The sequence below is a fragment of the Vipera ursinii genome, assembly GCF_947247035.1.
Source record: "Vipera ursinii genome assembly, chromosome: 7".
In the NCBI taxonomy this organism is placed as follows: domain Eukaryota; kingdom Metazoa; phylum Chordata; class Lepidosauria; order Squamata; family Viperidae; genus Vipera; species Vipera ursinii.
The window spans coordinates 28,674,396-28,681,547 of record NC_139521.1 but is presented as its reverse complement, the minus strand read 5'-3'; positions in this window follow the sequence as shown (position 1 = coordinate 28,681,547).

Here is a 7,152-nt window from a genome sequence, read left to right as displayed (position 1 = left end):
GCCCGGCTCAGGGCTTATCTACAGGAACTAGTCAACTTATGACAGCTCATTATTTGTGCAAATTATTCAAATTGCTAATAAAGAATTTGGGAGGCTAAGATGATCATTTCGAACTCATTTATGTTCTCATCAGTTAGTCATACCCTTTATCTGAGATTCGAACCCGGGCTGATTGTATATCAGGCAGTGTTTTAACCTCCTGAGCCACGGGGTTCTTTCTCTCTTATATTAGCTGGAAGGCAAGGCAAATGTATGTTTAAGTATTTGTCAAGGCTTTTTGAATGGACCTTGCTAATTAACTCTTTCATTCCTGTTTTTGGCCCGGCTCAGGGCTTATCTACAGGAACTAGTCAACTTATGACAGCTCATTATTTGTGCAAATTATTCAAATTGCTAATAAAGAATTTGGGAGGCTAAGATGATCATTTCGAACTCATTTATGTTCTCATCAGTTAGTCATACCCTTTATCTGAGATTCGAACCCGGGCTGATTGTATATCAGGCAGTGTTTTAACCTCCTGAGCCACGGGGTTCTTTCTCTCTTATATTAGCTGGAAGGCAAGGCAAATGTATGTTTAAGTATTTGTCAAGGCTTTTTGAATGGACCTTGCTAATTAACTCTTTCATTCCTGTTTTTGGCCCGGCTCAGGGCTTATCTACAGGAACTAGTCAACTTATGACAGCTCATTATTTGTGCAAATTATTCAAATTGCTAATAAAGAATTTGGGAGGCTAAGATGATCATTTCGAACTCATTTATGTTCTCATCAGTTAGTCATACCCTTTATCTGAGATTCGAACCCGGGCTGATTGTATATCAGGCAGTGTTTTAACCTCCTGAGCCACGGGGTTCTTTCTCTCTTATATTAGCTGGAAGGCAAGGCAAATGTATGTTTAAGTATTTGTCAAGGCTTTTTGAATGGACCTTGCTAATTAACTCTTTCATTCCTGTTTTTGGCCCGGCTCAGGGCTTATCTACAGGAACTAGTCAACTTATGACAGCTCATTATTTGTGCAAATTATTCAAATTGCTAATAAAGAATTTGGGAGGCTAAGATGATCATTTCGAACTCATTTATGTTCTCATCAGTTAGTCATACCCTTTATCTGAGATTCGAACCCGGGCTGATTGTATATCAGGCAGTGTTTTAACCTCCTGAGCCACGGGGTTCTTTCTCTCTTATATTAGCTGGAAGGCAAGGCAAATGTATGTTTAAGTATTTGTCAAGGCTTTTTGAATGGACCTTGCTAATTAACTCTTTCATTCCTGTTTTTGGCCCGGCTCAGGGCTTATCTACAGGAACTAGTCAACTTATGACAGCTCATTATTTGTGCAAATTATTCAAATTGCTAATAAAGAATTTGGGAGGCTAAGATGATCATTTCGAACTCATTTATGTTCTCATCAGTTAGTCATACCCTTTATCTGAGATTCGAACCCGGGCTGATTGTATATCAGGCAGTGTTTTAACCTCCTGAGCCACGGGGTTCTTTCTCTCTTATATTAGCTGGAAGGCAAGGCAAATGTATGTTTAAGTATTTGTCAAGGCTTTTTGAATGGACCTTGCTAATTAACTCTTTCATTCCTGTTTTTGGCCCGGCTCAGGGCTTATCTACAGGAACTAGTCAACTTATGACAGCTCATTATTTGTGCAAATTATTCAAATTGCTAATAAAGAATTTGGGAGGCTAAGATGATCATTTCGAACTCATTTATGTTCTCATCAGTTAGTCATACCCTTTATCTGAGATTCGAACCCGGGCTGATTGTATATCAGGCAGTGTTTTAACCTCCTGAGCCACGGGGTTCTTTCTCTCTTATATTAGCTGGAAGGCAAGGCAAATGTATGTTTAAGTATTTGTCAAGGCTTTTTGAATGGACCTTGCTAATTAACTCTTTCATTCCTGTTTTTGGCCCGGCTCAGGGCTTATCTACAGGAACTAGTCAACTTATGACAGCTCATTATTTGTGCAAATTATTCAAATTGCTAATAAAGAATTTGGGAGGCTAAGATGATCATTTCGAACTCATTTATGTTCTCATCAGTTAGTCATACCCTTTATCTGAGATTCGAACCCGGGCTGATTGTATATCAGGCAGTGTTTTAACCTCCTGAGCCACGGGGTTCTTTCTCTCTTATATTAGCTGGAAGGCAAGGCAAATGTATGTTTAAGTATTTGTCAAGGCTTTTTGAATGGACCTTGCTAATTAACTCTTTCATTCCTGTTTTTGGCCCGGCTCAGGGCTTATCTACAGGAACTAGTCAACTTATGACAGCTCATTATTTGTGCAAATTATTCAAATTGCTAATAAAGAATTTGGGAGGCTAAGATGATCATTTCGAACTCATTTATGTTCTCATCAGTTAGTCATACCCTTTATCTGAGATTCGAACCCGGGCTGATTGTATATCAGGCAGTGTTTTAACCTCCTGAGCCACGGGGTTCTTTCTCTCTTATATTAGCTGGAAGGCAAGGCAAATGTATGTTTAAGTATTTGTCAAGGCTTTTTGAATGGACCTTGCTAATTAACTCTTTCATTCCTGTTTTTGGCCCGGCTCAGGGCTTATCTACAGGAACTAGTCAACTTATGACAGCTCATTATTTGTGCAAATTATTCAAATTGCTAATAAAGAATTTGGGAGGCTAAGATGATCATTTCGAACTCATTTATGTTCTCATCAGTTAGTCATACCCTTTATCTGAGATTCGAACCCGGGCTGATTGTATATCAGGCAGTGTTTTAACCTCCTGAGCCACGGGGTTCTTTCTCTCTTATATTAGCTGGAAGGCAAGGCAAATGTATGTTTAAGTATTTGTCAAGGCTTTTTGAATGGACCTTGCTAATTAACTCTTTCATTCCTGTTTTTGGCCCGGCTCAGGGCTTATCTACAGGAACTAGTCAACTTATGACAGCTCATTATTTGTGCAAATTATTCAAATTGCTAATAAAGAATTTGGGAGGCTAAGATGATCATTTCGAACTCATTTATGTTCTCATCAGTTAGTCATACCCTTTATCTGAGATTCGAACCCGGGCTGATTGTATATCAGGCAGTGTTTTAACCTCCTGAGCCACGGGGTTCTTTCTCTCTTATATTAGCTGGAAGGCAAGGCAAATGTATGTTTAAGTATTTGTCAAGGCTTTTTGAATGGACCTTGCTAATTAACTCTTTCATTCCTGTTTTTGGCCCGGCTCAGGGCTTATCTACAGGAACTAGTCAACTTATGACAGCTCATTATTTGTGCAAATTATTCAAATTGCTAATAAAGAATTTGGGAGGCTAAGATGATCATTTCGAACTCATTTATGTTCTCATCAGTTAGTCATACCCTTTATCTGAGATTCGAACCCGGGCTGATTGTATATCAGGCAGTGTTTTAACCTCCTGAGCCACGGGGTTCTTTCTCTCTTATATTAGCTGGAAGGCAAGGCAAATGTATGTTTAAGTATTTGTCAAGGCTTTTTGAATGGACCTTGCTAATTAACTCTTTCATTCCTGTTTTTGGCCCGGCTCAGGGCTTATCTACAGGAACTAGTCAACTTATGACAGCTCATTATTTGTGCAAATTATTCAAATTGCTAATAAAGAATTTGGGAGGCTAAGATGATCATTTCGAACTCATTTATGTTCTCATCAGTTAGTCATACCCTTTATCTGAGATTCGAACCCGGGCTGATTGTATATCAGGCAGTGTTTTAACCTCCTGAGCCACGGGGTTCTTTCTCTCTTATATTAGCTGGAAGGCAAGGCAAATGTATGTTTAAGTATTTGTCAAGGCTTTTTGAATGGACCTTGCTAATTAACTCTTTCATTCCTGTTTTTGGCCCGGCTCAGGGCTTATCTACAGGAACTAGTCAACTTATGACAGCTCATTATTTGTGCAAATTATTCAAATTGCTAATAAAGAATTTGGGAGGCTAAGATGATCATTTCGAACTCATTTATGTTCTCATCAGTTAGTCATACCCTTTATCTGAGATTCGAACCCGGGCTGATTGTATATCAGGCAGTGTTTTAACCTCCTGAGCCACGGGGTTCTTTCTCTCTTATATTAGCTGGAAGGCAAGGCAAATGTATGTTTAAGTATTTGTCAAGGCTTTTTGAATGGACCTTGCTAATTAACTCTTTCATTCCTGTTTTTGGCCCGGCTCAGGGCTTATCTACAGGAACTAGTCAACTTATGACAGCTCATTATTTGTGCAAATTATTCAAATTGCTAATAAAGAATTTGGGAGGCTAAGATGATCATTTCGAACTCATTTATGTTCTCATCAGTTAGTCATACCCTTTATCTGAGATTCGAACCCGGGCTGATTGTATATCAGGCAGTGTTTTAACCTCCTGAGCCACGGGGTTCTTTCTCTCTTATATTAGCTGGAAGGCAAGGCAAATGTATGTTTAAGTATTTGTCAAGGCTTTTTGAATGGACCTTGCTAATTAACTCTTTCATTCCTGTTTTTGGCCCGGCTCAGGGCTTATCTACAGGAACTAGTCAACTTATGACAGCTCATTATTTGTGCAAATTATTCAAATTGCTAATAAAGAATTTGGGAGGCTAAGATGATCATTTCGAACTCATTTATGTTCTCATCAGTTAGTCATACCCTTTATCTGAGATTCGAACCCGGGCTGATTGTATATCAGGCAGTGTTTTAACCTCCTGAGCCACGGGGTTCTTTCTCTCTTATATTAGCTGGAAGGCAAGGCAAATGTATGTTTAAGTATTTGTCAAGGCTTTTTGAATGGACCTTGCTAATTAACTCTTTCATTCCTGTTTTTGGCCCGGCTCAGGGCTTATCTACAGGAACTAGTCAACTTATGACAGCTCATTATTTGTGCAAATTATTCAAATTGCTAATAAAGAATTTGGGAGGCTAAGATGATCATTTCGAACTCATTTATGTTCTCATCAGTTAGTCATACCCTTTATCTGAGATTCGAACCCGGGCTGATTGTATATCAGGCAGTGTTTTAACCTCCTGAGCCACGGGGTTCTTTCTCTCTTATATTAGCTGGAAGGCAAGGCAAATGTATGTTTAAGTATTTGTCAAGGCTTTTTGAATGGACCTTGCTAATTAACTCTTTCATTCCTGTTTTTGGCCCGGCTCAGGGCTTATCTACAGGAACTAGTCAACTTATGACAGCTCATTATTTGTGCAAATTATTCAAATTGCTAATAAAAAATTTGGGAGGCTAAGATGATCATTTCGAACTCATTTATGTTCTCATCAGTTAGTCATACCCTTTATCTGAGATTCGAACCCGGGCTGATTGTATATCAGGCAGTGTTTTAACCTCCTGAGCCACGGGGTTCTTTCTCTCTTATATTAGCTGGAAGGCAAGGCAAATGTATGTTTAAGTATTTGTCAAGGCTTTTTGAATGGACCTTGCTAATTAACTCTTTCATTCCTGTTTTTGGCCCGGCTCCGGGCTCAGAATCTCAGATAAAGGGTATGACTAACTGATGAGAACATAAATGAGTTCGAAATGATCATCTTAGCCTCCCAAATTCTTTATTAGCAATTTGAATAATTTGCACAAATAATGAGCTGTCATAAGTTGACTAGTTCCTGTAGATAAGCCCTGAGCCGGGCCAAAAACAGGAATGAAAGAGTTAATTAGCAAGGTCCATTCAAAAAGCCTTGACAAATACTTAAACATACATTTGCCTTGCCTTCCAGCTAATATAAGAGAGAAAGAACCCCGTGGCTCAGGAGGTTAAAACACTGCCTGATATACAATCAGCCCGGGTTCGAATCTCAGATAAAGGGTATGACTAACTGATGAGAACATAAATGAGTTCGAAATGATCATCTTAGCCTCCCAAATTCTTTATTAGCAATTTGAATAATTTGCACAAATAATGAGCTGTCATAAGTTGACTAGTTCCTGTAGATAAGCCCTGAGCCGGGCCAAAAACAGGAATGAAAGAGTTAATTAGCAAGGTCCATTCAAAAAGCCTTGACAAATACTTAAACATACATTTGCCTTGCCTTCCAGCTAATATAAGAGAGAAAGAACCCCGTGGCTCAGGAGGTTAAAACACTGCCTGATATACAATCAGCCCGGGTTCGAATCTCAGATAAAGGGTATGACTAACTGATGAGAACATAAATGAGTTCGAAATGATCATCTTAGCCTCCCAAATTCTTTATTAGCAATTTGAATAATTTGCACAAATAATGAGCTGTCATAAGTTGACTAGTTCCTGTAGATAAGCCCTGAGCCGGGCCAAAAACAGGAATGAAAGAGTTAATTAGCAAGGTCCATTCAAAAAGCCTTGACAAATACTTAAACATACATTTGCCTTGCCTTCCAGCTAATATAAGAGAGAAAGAACCCCGTGGCTCAGGAGGTTAAAACACTGCCTGATATACAATCAGCCCGGGTTCGAATCTCAGATAAAGGGTATGACTAACTGATGAGAACATAAATGAGTTCGAAATGATCATCTTAGCCTCCCAAATTCTTTATTAGCAATTTGAATAATTTGCACAAATAATGAGCTGTCATAAGTTGACTAGTTCCTGTAGATAAGCCCTGAGCCGGGCCAAAAACAGGAATGAAAGAGTTAATTAGCAAGGTCCATTCAAAAAGCCTTGACAAATACTTAAACATACATTTGCCTTGCCTTCCAGCTAATATAAGAGAGAAAGAACCCCGTGGCTCAGGAGGTTAAAACACTGCCTGATATACAATCAGCCCGGGTTCGAATCTCAGATAAAGGGTATGACTAACTGATGAGAACATAAATGAGTTCGAAATGATCATCTTAGCCTCCCAAATTCTTTATTAGCAATTTGAATAATTTGCACAAATAATGAGCTGTCATAAGTTGACTAGTTCCTGTAGATAAGCCCTGAGCCGGGCCAAAAACAGGAATGAAAGAGTTAATTAGCAAGGTCCATTCAAAAAGCCTTGACAAATACTTAAACATACATTTGCCTTGCCTTCCAGCTAATATAAGAGAGAAAGAACCCCGTGGCTCAGGAGGTTAAAACACTGCCTGATATACAATCAGCCCGGGTTCGAATCTCAGATAAAGGGTATGACTAACTGATGAGAACATAAATGAGTTCGAAATGATCATCTTAGCCTCCCAAATTCTTTATTAGCAATTTGAATAATTTGCACAAATAATGAGCTG